The following is a 12,678-nucleotide window of genomic DNA, read 5'->3' as shown; positions in this document are numbered from 1 at the left end:
TGGACGACCAAATACCTTTTGCGACGACCTTAGGCCATCGTTAATGCATAGTTTCGATGACAAAATGCCGTCGTTGTTATTTCATTTGTCATCGACAATACAACTTCATATGAGGAAGTCGTATGACCAAATACTTTCTACGATGAACTAAGGCCGTTGTTAATACTTTTTTTTTACGAATAAAAGTTGTCATCAGTACTTGGTTTGTCGTCGACAATGCAACTTCATACAAGGAAGTCAGACGACCAAATACTTTCTACAACGAACTAAGGCCATTGTTAATGCCCTTATTTTGACGAATAAAAGTTGTCGTAAGTACTTAGTTTGTCGTCAAAAATAACTTTTGTGATGAACTATAGTTGTCATTAATGTAGTTTTTCAACGACTAAAAGCCATCATAAAATACTTGGTTTGTCATCAACAATACATTATCAATGTGACCATTTACCTTTTTTGATGAACTTTGACTATTATTGAAACCTACTCACCACGTCATTAATACATTATTTGCAACAAAATAACTCTGTCAATAATAAAAGAGAGATCATTTCTAATACTTTAATTGCGGGATAACAAAAATCTCCCAAAAGTTTCTCCATTCAAATAACAAGCACGAATCCCTAATTGTCCAAAACTAATAATTGCATAATGCAATAAAACAAAAATATTAAAAGGTCTACAAAATAGCATCAGATGTTCATTAATACATGAAAGCTATAATATTCTTCACCAAACTTGAAAACATAAATATTAGAGGATCAATCATCATCTAAGTCATTGTCCTTTTGAGAATCATCTTCCTCCTCAGAGTCATCTTCTGTGTTTTTGTCAATATTTTGATTTCTTCCTCTAGCATTGGTCTGAAATATTTTAATTAAACTAAATAAGTATACAAAAAATTATTACTATGCAAATTGTATTTACAATACATAATAAAGATATAACTGAAACGTACTAATTTAACAACATCAACAACAATCCCCATGACAAATGACAATAGTATTATCAACATCAAAGAATACAAAATCCTTACTATTGACAATAGTATCATCAATAAATAAATAAATAAACCTTACTACTAACAATGACCTTGTAGTTCTGAGAACTCCAAAGAATACATTTGCCACCAATAATCACATTAGTTAGTAACATTAATAACATGTTCATAACAAACACTACAAATCATGTATTTTGCATGGATAGGTAAAGAGATACTAATTTCAATAACATATTTTTAATCTAAATTTAGTGATCCAAATAATTGAAATCTATAATGAGCAATTTTACAAATTATTTCAACAACGTCAAGAAAATAACAAAAAAAATTTAATGTTGGTTATATTGAAAAAATTATATATATACCTGTGTAGTAGATTCTTGCATAGAATTAAAGCCCATCGAAATAAAATAAGCTCAATATTTTCAAACGGATCTTCAAACAGAGCTCAAAATCTTCATTTTCTTTCAAGGAATCCTCTTGACATTGCTTACTACAATGGCTAGATGAAATTAGGCAATACACATCTCTATGTTTGACTATCATTACTTAGCATCTATTTTTTCCTAAAATAACACTAATAACTTATCAGATATATACAAACTTTAAATTAAATAAGACTCTTAAAAAAAATTAATAACATACATATAATTCATTTTCTTTTTCTATTGGCGAAAGCAACACCATCCTTTATGCATCAACTTGAAACATTCGATTGAACTTGGTTTGCTACCGGTATTCTCCTCCTATTACCATTTTAAAGGAAAATCTTAAGAGAAATCAATTCAAGGTTCAAACTAATGTAATAAAAATTAAACATGTCAATTTTATCATACCAGTTCTTTTCTGCACTTATTCATTGGTACAGAACCTATAGTTACAATGATGGTTGCATGTTCCATGCGATTTTCTTGATTTCTATCACTTTTATCCTGGTTATATGAGAAACACACACCAAAGGAATTAGTTTTTAAACATTTACTAAAATTCTAAGAAAGATTAAAAAAATAAAAAAATAAGATTGTTAAGGGATTTCAATTTATAATCACCTTCAACTTATCATTGTTCATATATTTGATGAAGTTAGTGTCTTTGCAGAGTAAGAAAATTATGTAGTCACTAGAGCAGGATTTGGCCCCAGCTATGTCATGATAAAGTAAAAAACCAATCTATAGAAAATTATTCATATATTTGTATGAGATATTGAACTAATATTTATTAATCTATAATTTTTTTAGAAGAAGATATTGAAATAATATGAATCTAATACCTAGTTACCAGTTCATTTTTGTCTAAATTGAGAAGTATTGCAATGATAAGGCCATTAAACTAATTCACATAATAATTAATATAAAACTTTTAGTTCAGAAGGCCCTGTGAGGGTTTAGATATTTGACAACTTCAAGATTCACCATTTTAAGACACATGGCCCACCCCACATACAGATGACATCTTAAATAGACAACACCCAAGGGAACTTATATATCTAAATATGAATTGAAACAAACCACCCAGCATTGCATTTTAAGAACTACGACTAAGTCAACCAATACATGGGTATCATTTAAAGAATTGAGAGGGTTAGCAAATGTACCTACACCGTGTTGGATAGCAGCATAGGCAACAACAAATCTCTCAAGGTGGTGTGGTTGGACTCGTTGTAGCAACAGTTGGGAATTCTGACAAATCCGTGCACTAGTGGTTGCTGGCTTGGGGTTTGCATTTGGAGAGTTGGGATTTGTGGTTTATGCAGGAAAGGTGTTTGAGTTTGGGTTTGAATGGGGATTTTGGGTTTGGTTAGAGAGGGAGGCGTTTGAGGGAGAGGCATTTGTGTTTGGAGATTTGTGATTTGGGGTTTGGTAAGAGAAGCAGAGGTGTTTGAGGGATTTTTTTTTTTTTTTTTTAGTCAAAGTAGAGGTATTTTTAGTGAGAGGGAGGGACAGGGTAGGGGGTTGAAAAAAATTGGCCGCCTTTTTTTTTTAGAGAGAGGGAAAGGGAGAGGAAGAGAGAGAGGTAGGGTTTTTATTTTTTGTTTTTAAGGTAAAAACAATATTGGGGCGATTTATTTAAAATAATAATAAATCCCTCTAAAACTGAAAACTACTTATTGTGGGGATTTATTTAAAATAAAATAAAAAAAACAATATCGTGTAGGTGAATTTCTTTTACAGAAATATAATCTCAATATTTAAAAAATAAAAATAAAAATAAACTTTGTATATATTATTTGGCAGAACTACCTCACTTTTTGGTCATTGTCACTTTGAAATTTTGAGATTTGAAAAAACTACACTTCACCCCAAATTTGAAGAGAAAAAGCATTTTTCACCATTGACATTTGATTTACCAAATTTTATTAAATTAATATTAAAAATGTTGTGCACTAACTTACCCTTTGCTTAAGGGTAGATTTATAGAATTATCTTATTCCATAATTAAAATCTATTGATTTAAAATTTTAATTAAAGGGTATTTTAAAATATTTAGTATGACTTTTTCTTAATTTTTTAGTTTTTCAACAAGTTGTGGAGAGATTTGTGGCTGCAAGTATTTTGGTGCTTGATAATTTTTGCATTATTATTCTAAATATTCCAATGATGTATGTACCAATCATTGTTAAACTTTGGTAGATTTTATAGAAAAGCACGAAAGTCGAGAAAACCCTAAAACACAAACCTATACCCAAAACTCACTCAAAACCTCCCTACTTAACCTAATTTAATCCTAACAAGCGGTCATTGACCCAACTTCGATGATTGACCATGTCTGACCAAATATTGAACAAATTTAACAAAGTTTTGCAAACTTTGACCACTCATTTCTCAAAATCCATCCATTTGATTGTTGTCATATTTCACGAACACCAATATCTTACCACATTCTTCCAATCCAAAAATTAGATTTTGGATTTGAATCTAGAGCATTATGGACATTTGTCATTTTACTATAACACTTAGAAATTTTGGTTGGTCACGTTCTCCCAATCCAATCATTTGATTGAGCTCAAAATTCATCAAAACTAATATTTTATCCCAGTCTTTCAATCCAATGGTCAAATTTTAAATTTGACTCTGGTACAAGATGGATGTGTGTCATTGTATCCACCTATCATGAAACTTCAAATATTGACCAATTTTGACAAAATTCTGAAAGCTTTGACTACTCATTTCTCACAATCCAACCATTTGATTGTTGTCATACTTCATGAACACCAATATCTCACCACATTCTTCCAATCCAACGGTCAAATTTTGGATTTGGGGTCTAGAGCATTATGTACATGTGTCATTTTACTAGAACACCAAGAAATTTTGATTGGTAACGTTCTCCCAATCCAATCGTTTAATTGAGCTCGAAATTCATGAAAACCAATATTTTATCCCACTCTTTCAATCCAATGGTCAAATTTTAAATCTGAATCTGGCACAAGATGGACATGTGTCATTGTATCCACTATCATGAAACTTCAAATATTGACCAATTTTGACAAAGTTTTGAAACTTTGACTACTCATTTCTAACAATCCAACCATTTGATTGTTGTCATACTTCACGAACACCAATATCTCACCATATTATTCCAATCCAACGGTCAGATTTTAGATTTGGGGTGTAAAGCATTATGGACATGTGTCATTTTACTAGAACATCAAGAAATTTTGATTGGTCACGTTCTCCCAATCCAATTGTTTAATTGAGCTCGAAATTCATGAAAACCAATATCTTATCCCACTCTTTCAATCCAATGGTCAAATTTTAAATCTGACTCTGGCACAAGATGGACGTGTGTCATTGTATCCATTATCATGAAACTTCAAATATTGACCAATTTTGACAAAGTTTTGAAAACTTTGACCACTCATTTCTCACAATCCAACCATTTGATTGTTGTCATACTTCACGAACACCAATATCTCACCACATTCTTCCAATCCAACGGTCAGATTTTGGATTTGGGATCTAAAGCATTATGGACATGTGTCATTTTACTAGAACACCAAGAAATTTCGATTGGTCACATTCTCTCAATCCAACCGTTTGATTGAGCTCAGAATTCATCGAAACCAATATTTTATCCCACTCTTTCAATCCAATGGTCAAATTCTAAATCTGACCCTGGCACAAGATGGACGCATGTCATTGTATCCACCTATCATGAAACTTCAATAACTAAAAATATTCAATACTCTTCTAAGAGAATTATACACTTTATAAACATTATTAAGAATGGAGAAAATGACCTTTGCATGGTGGACACGTGTCGTTGTTCCCACGCACTAGGAAACTTTGATTAACACTACTGACATAATCTGACCATCCAATTAATCTTAAAATTCACCAAAACCAATATCTTACCCCACTCTTTCAATATAACAGTCAAAATTTGAATATGAGTTTAGCGCATGATGGATGCATGTCGTTGTCTCCAATATTGATAAAAACTACCAAATAACCAATAATAACTACTAAAGCCTCCAAAATGACCAAAATACCCCCATCAAAGCTATGAAATGACTGGAATACCCATAAACTTATAAAGTAACTAAAATACAACCCAAGACAAACAAAATTACCAAAATTCCCCTCAAATCTTCAAAATGATCAAAATACTTTTTACATCTGAAATGACTAAAATAGCCCTTAAGTACTTGGAGGGTCTTGAAAGATGTTTTGTGTAGTTTTTAAAATTAAGGAAAATTTATAGAGTTTTAAGACAAAATTGTGGAAAATTCACCATTCAAAGAAAATAACCCTTTTTTACGACAATATGTCTGTTGGAAATCACCTTTATTGTGACGGATTTACTTTATCGTTGCTAATACCTTCTTATCTTAAGAAAATTTCAACTATTAACGATGACCAAAACATTTGTCGCAAATAACAATGCAATATATAGACTACAGTGATGGAAAAAAAAACTCTCAAACCCATGAAAAATAAGGGCATGAATTCCCCCTTCAAAATTTTACCATTTTCGATGGCTTAGGTCCATCGCAAATATCATTTATTGAGAGGGATCCAATTCCATCACTAATACATTCTTTTTTTAAAAAAAAAATTTAACTATTTACGACTGTCAAAGTGTTCATCGCAAATACAAACTCAATTAGAAAAATTAAAAAATTAATTGTGATGGATAAATGTCGTCGCAAATGTGAAAAGAAAAGGGGAGGGGGAATTTTCCCTCCAAAATATTTTATCATTTTCGATGGCTCCATTTCTGTCGCTACTACCATCTTTTATATTTACGATGGAAAAATGTTTGTCGCTAATACTAACACAATAAAAAAGATATATTTTGTATTTTCGACATACAAAAGCTGTCACAAGTGTTAGTAGTGCCGACGGTTTTCCTTTGGTTGTCGTAAATAATACTTTATTAGCGACAAACATTTCTATTTCGTCACAAAAAGTAAGGCGGGAACACTTCCCTCCAAAAAAATTCATATTTTCGACAAAAATAATAGGCATTTTCGACAGACTCGTTTTGCCGTCACAAATGTTTTAATATTTGACGAGCAATTATCGACAAAAGAGACTTGCCGTCGAAAAAGCTAGTTTTTCCGACGGCTTTTTGTAGTTGTCGAAAAAGTTTCGTCGCAGATAGCAATCTTTTTTGTAGTGACAAGGGAACAAAAAACCAACACAGAGCATTGATGGGGTGCTGGCCAAAAACCCTCCGATGGTTAAGTTTGGCTGAAGAATCTCCAAGTACTCAAGGATACTAGAGCTAGGAGAATTTTCACGTACCTGTGGTAGGAGGGGGCTCGGTGCCTATATAGTGGTGTATGGTTGACCGAGATCCCATGAGCATAGGGTTTTTCCTTGTATGGAGGATATAGAGTTAATATTCCGAGATCTTAGGGCCTTACTTCCCATATTAGGAGGATATGAGCGTATGGAGGGATCTTTGGATGTGGTGTGCAAGTTATTTCCTTGTAGGGGTTGATGAGTGGTATGTACGAAAAGTATTGTGGGACCCATGGCTTAACCATCGGGTTCAGGAACATTTGCCCATCGTGCTTACCTCTTCATTTGTCGGGTTCGTCTACCCTCACTCACGGGGTGTGTGAGTCATTCGTAGGGCTAACCCAAAGGGGTCCCTGATGGGACTTCCAAAAAGTAGACGAGTCACTAGAGGATTTTATCCTGAACTGCGAGTGAAGTTCATTCGTCCAGACGGATGAGGAAAGCTTCTCTGAACAAAAATGCCCTTATCAGCTACCCCCTACTCCATTATTCATTAGGATGGTCAATAGGTGATGGAGTTTATCGAGTCATCATTTATTGCTTTCCCTTGGTGTTTGTGCTATTTGGAGGATACACGTGGCAACTTTTAAATGGTGGATAGGAAACGTAGCGTCACTTTGTTTCTCGTGTCCCTTATCTTATAAATAGCTCGATACCCTTCCTATCCTTTTTATTTGTTTTTTTTTACCCTTTCTCACTCACCAGAGCTCATATTCATCCACAACTGGGATTCGTCGCTACGTAGCGTCCTTTGTTGACATTCTCCGCTCTTCTTTTTTATACTCATCCGGCCGTCGGTCTAGTATTTAGTTTTCATGTGAGTAGATGCTTAATTTATATTTATCACTTATAGGTGAGAGAATGTTAGGTGATAGGGAAGCGACAATTGATTGTTCAGTGTCAATCCATCTAGATGCAGGCAATGATGAGGTTCGTCCATTGGGTTATAACCCTATGACGGAATACCCTATGGGCTCCCAACAAAGGGAGCCTTGGACCATTTCTCTAAGGAGGAGGAGGAGGAGAAGAAAGAAGAAGAAGAAGAAGAAGAAGAAGAAGAAGAAGAAGAAGAAGAAGGTGAAGAGGGAAGAAAAGGAGAGGAGGTTGAGGCTCCTAGTTCGTCGGGTGACAACTATAGGCCATTCATCCTTTCTAGTATTTGGTCGGTGAATGACTTCCTTTCTAAAATGACAAACGAAGTGTTTAGTAGGCTCCGTCCTCGTTTTCAGATTCCAGACGATATACCTCTAAGGATGGTGGGGAAGAGGGAAAAGTGTTATTCTGGATGAACTGCAGACATTGGCTTTTATGAAGCCATCTTCCTTGTAGGGTTGAGGTTGCCTCTCACAAAGTTACACCATTGGTTGGTTGACCACTTATGTATGTCTGTGAGCCAAATCTACCCTAATGCATGGAGGATTTTCGTTGGGCCTAAGGTGTTGTGAGGGCAAATGAGTGGAGGTTGTTGTCGCCTTACCCTCGATGAATTCTTCTACTATCACAAACCTTAGCAAATCGCAACCTCGAACGATTTTTACAATTTCATTGTTCATATGCCATTGCTAAAACTAGTGACCGACGTTCCTCGATTCCAATCGTGACTAGAAGAGTAGGTATTTCTTTGTTCAAGGCTCGAATTGGGTGTGTAGGTATGATGAGTGGGATAGCATAGGGGTAGAATATGACAATATGTGGGGTATTTTAGATGAGTCTAGTGAGTCGTCAGTTATAGCTTGATTTGTCTATACTCACTTCTTTATATTAAACCTTCGTGCTTTCTTTTTCAGCCCAGGTGAGCCTGACGATTAGTGAGGAGGAAAAGGATTTCTTACAACGCATCCTTGCTATCCCCTTCAAGGAGAGGAGTTGGAAGAAGTTGGTCACGCTTAACGACTTGCATGCGTTTTGTGGTGGACCAGTCCTGATGGACGAAGCAAGGAGGCTAGACACCCAAACCAATTTGCGTAAGTTTTCTTTGGCCTATCCTTTGCCTATCTTCGTCTGTCCTTTCCTATTGATTCGTCGGTGTTGACATGTTGGTTGGTTTTGCTATTTTAAAGATATACCTAGGGAAGAAGAGGGCCTTGGAGGTAAAGAAGGTGGTGGCCCTTCAGCTAAAGTTTAGTGGCCCATTTGCCCCCTCGGCCAAGGTGGGGGTAGAAGAGGAAGAGCTTGGGTGACGGAGAGTGCCCTTTGAAGAGGACAACAGACCTTTCGATGGGGGTTGGTTCTTCACAGAAAACCTCAGACCCTCCTCGTGATGGAGTGGGTAAAGGCTTGATGACTTCCTATGGCCCCGTCACTTCTTCCACCATCAACACCGAAACCATTGCTTCTTCACCCGTCCCTCTGCTTGTGAAGAATAAGCAGCATGCCATCTCGACAGTTCGATCCCTTGCCAGGGATGCAGACCTTGAAGAATGATCTGAGCATGAGACGGAACCTTTAGGGGATGCTAGCCTCTTTGACCTGATGAGGGTAAGCCTCTCATTTTACATATTTACTTTCTCTCTTGTCTATACTAAGTGCAATTAACCATCCCTCACTTTTTCACACTTTAATGAGGATGTAGGCCCTGCAAATTAGGTGCGTTGCCCAAGAGGCAGTTGTCAAATGTCTGAGGACTCGTCTGGCTGAGAGGACAGACTAGTTGAAGGTGTATAAGAAGGCTATCCATACCCTCAATGGGGATGTAAACACCTAGAAGGACAAGGTAAGCCAACTTGAGGGTGTTGCCTGTCAGGTTGAGGAGTTGACCAAATCCAATACCAACTTGACGATCGAGGTGGCCGCTCTTCATGAACAAGTTGACAAGGTTAGGGCTATCGCCATGGAGGAGTTTAAGGATTCTCAACCCTTCTTCAACCTGCTAGGGGCTTAGTATGGTGAGGGTTTCGAGGACTTTTGCTAGCAAGTCATCCTCCTTTATCCCGATCTGGACTTTTCCTTTATTCAGATTGATGTGTCCATTCCAACGACCCCTTATAGAGGTGACAGAGTTGTTGATGTTGAGGATGATACCGACGACACGGCTGATGGAGCGATCATTGTTCTTGCAATCAACGGTCAAGCCTTACCTGGCAACCAAGCCCTACCTGACGGTCCACCTGTAGCTGACGCCCTTGTTACTTGATATTTTTTGTAATTTTTGTTCATGTTTTTATTTTAATTCATGAACAATTAGGGTGCCTTGTTTTGGCATGAATGAAAATACAATGTGGGAAAGACTTAGGATTTCTTAAGGACTTGACACCCGTCGGTGTCCTTGGTCATCCATCCGCCTATGGGAAGGACTTAGGATTTCTTAAGGACTTGACACTCGTTGGTGTCCTTGGTCATCCATTCACTTGTGGGAAGGACTTAGGATTTAGTGGCTTTTTTATCTTTTTTTTTTTTTTTTTTTTTTTTTTTTTTAATGACTAGGCGCCCGATGGTGTCCTTAGTTGTCTGTCCCCTTTGAAGGTAGGGCTTATGATTTTTTGAATGACTAGGTATCCGTTGGTGTCTTTATTTGTCGGTCCACCTCATAGGTAGGACTAATGATTTTTTTTTGAATGACTATGCACTCGTTGGTGTCCTTAGCCGTCAATCCACCCTGTAGGTCGGACTTATGATTTTTCTAAATGACTAGGCACCTATCGGTGTCCTTAGTTGTCAATCCACCCCTTAAGTAGGACTTGTGATTTTTGTCAACTTCTCATTGTTCGTAGACACGTAATTTTTTGAGAATAGTTCCTTTATTAAAAATAACTTGAATACAAAAATGCAGATATTCTTGCTCGACAGGCCTTTTTGAGTCTTAGCAAGAACTCAAAAAACAAAAACTCAATGGTCTAATTAACAGAATTAAAAAGAAAAGCAGTAACATAGTTTATAGTTATTGCACTACTTGTAGTATTTCCTTAGATGGTCGGTGTTCCAAGGGTAGTGTAGCCTTTGTCCGTCGAGTGTCTCCAGGAGTAAGTGCCCTTTCTATAATAGTAGATGATCCTGTAGAGTCCTTCCCAATTGGGGCCTAGGTTACCTTGTGCGGGATCTTTGGTGGTCGTTGCTACCTTCCTTAGGACGAGGTTTCTAACCTTGAAGCACTGAGGTTTGACTTTGTTGTTGTAATATTTGGCCATGAGGTCCTGGTAACGTGCCATTCGTTGTTCAACTGTTGCCCTAACTTCCTTCTAAAGGTCCAACTATAGATGTATTCCTTCTTTATTCTTCCCTTCATGACAGGCTACCCTATTGCTTGTTAACCCAACTTCTATTGGAATGATTGCTTCACTCCTGAACGCAAGGCAGAAGGGTGTCTCACTTGTAGTTGTAGGTGTTCAAGCCATTGTCTTGATGCCCATAGAGCGCTTGGTAGCTTTTTTGGCCATATCTCCTTTGCCCCCTCAAGCTGAGTCTTGATTATTTTTTAGCAAAGTTCGATTTGTAACCTCAACCTGTCCATTGGCCTAAGAGTGGGCAGGTGAAAAGTAGTGTTTTTTATAATCCCTAGTTGCTGGCAGAAGTTTCTAAATGTGTTGTTGTTGAATTGTTTTCCATTGTCAAAGGCAAACACTCTAGGAATTCTGAAGCAAGAAATGATGTTCTTCCACACGAAGTTTCAGAAATTCTTTTCAGTGATTGTGGCTAAGGGTTTTACTTTGACTCACTTAGTAAAGTAATCGATCCCCATGACAAGGAACTTGAGCTACCATATTGCCATAGGGAAGGGGCTCATAATGTTAAGTCCCCACTAGGCGAAAGGCCATGGGGCATTCATCGGAGTGAGTTGTTCTGACGGTTGTCGTATAATGTTACTGAAGAGTTGGCACTTATCGCATGCCTTTACATAGGATTGGGTGTCTTTCTGCACGATGGGCCAATAGTATCTCACGCGTATGAGGTTATAAACCAACGATCGTGCTCCTAAGTGGTTTCCACACACTTCCTTGTAGACTTCCCTCATGACATAGTCTATTTCAATGGGGGCTAGGCACCTTAGATATGGACGGAAGAAGCCTCTTTTGTAAAGGATGTCTCCCATTAATATGAAACGCGATGCCCGCACCTTCAGCTTTCGGGAAGCATTGTTGTCTTCTGGAAACATCTCGTTCTTGAGGTAGGAGATGATTGAAGCCATCCAGTCGTCTCCCTTGGGTATTACCTGTATATCCATTTTATCATTGGCAGGTGAATGTTGGATGAAGGATAATACCTGATTGTTGATGGCCATGTGCTCCGTGGTTGCCGCCTTAGCCAGACAGTTAGCTTGCTCATTTTTTTCCCTTGGAATCTACACAAATTTTACCAAAAAATTCCAGTATACCCTTGACTTGACCATGCTTAAGTATTTCTTCATTTTTTCTCCTTTGGCCTCGTAGTCACCGTTGACATGCCTTACGATGACCTGGGAGTTACTGTATATGACTACTAATGACGCCCCTGCTACTTTGGCTAAGTCGAGGCACATTAGTGCAGCTTCATACTTAGCTTCATTATTGGTTGTTAGAAATTGGAGGCGGACTACACATTTTATCAAATCCCCTTTTAGAGATTGCAAGACAACTCCAATCCCTCCAGTGCGTCGGTTGGACGAGCCGTCCATACAGACCATCCATGAAGCTGCTCCCCTACCTTCATCCTCCTTTTCTATGAATTCAGTGACAAAGTCCGCCAGGTCCTGTGCCTTGATTTCCATCCTTGGGCGGTATTGTACATTGAACTCACTGAGTTCGGTTGCCCATAAGACCATCCATCCAGCAGCATCTAGATTGTTCATTGTCTTCTGCAGTGGTTTCTCCATTTGGACCACTATGGTTTGTGCTTCGAAATATGGTCTGAGCTTGCAGGCTAATATAATTAAAGCAAAAGCCAACTTTTCCATGGGAGGGTACCTTTCCTCTACTCCTCTAAGTGCTCAGTAGGTGTAGTAAACGGGCAATTCCACGT

General features: G+C 37.4%; 1 long non-coding RNA gene across 1 annotated transcript; it reads right to left on the bottom strand.

Annotated features, from left to right (window-relative positions):
• Positions 1 to 524: 524 nt before the first annotated feature.
• Positions 525 to 3,015, bottom strand: LOC126703453 (uncharacterized). The gene is made up of 2 exons (XR_007648073.1): positions 2,592 to 3,015; positions 525 to 860 (listed from the first exon to the last, which is right to left on the bottom strand). It is a non-coding gene; the product is annotated as an uncharacterized LOC126703453 (long non-coding RNA).
• Positions 3,016 to 12,678: the final 9,663 nt, after the last annotated feature.

This window comes from Quercus robur, chromosome 10 (assembly GCF_932294415.1).
Source record: "Quercus robur chromosome 10, dhQueRobu3.1, whole genome shotgun sequence".
Taxonomy (NCBI): Eukaryota; Viridiplantae; Streptophyta; class Magnoliopsida; order Fagales; family Fagaceae; genus Quercus; species Quercus robur.
This window is presented reverse-complemented; position numbering and strand designations above follow the sequence as displayed.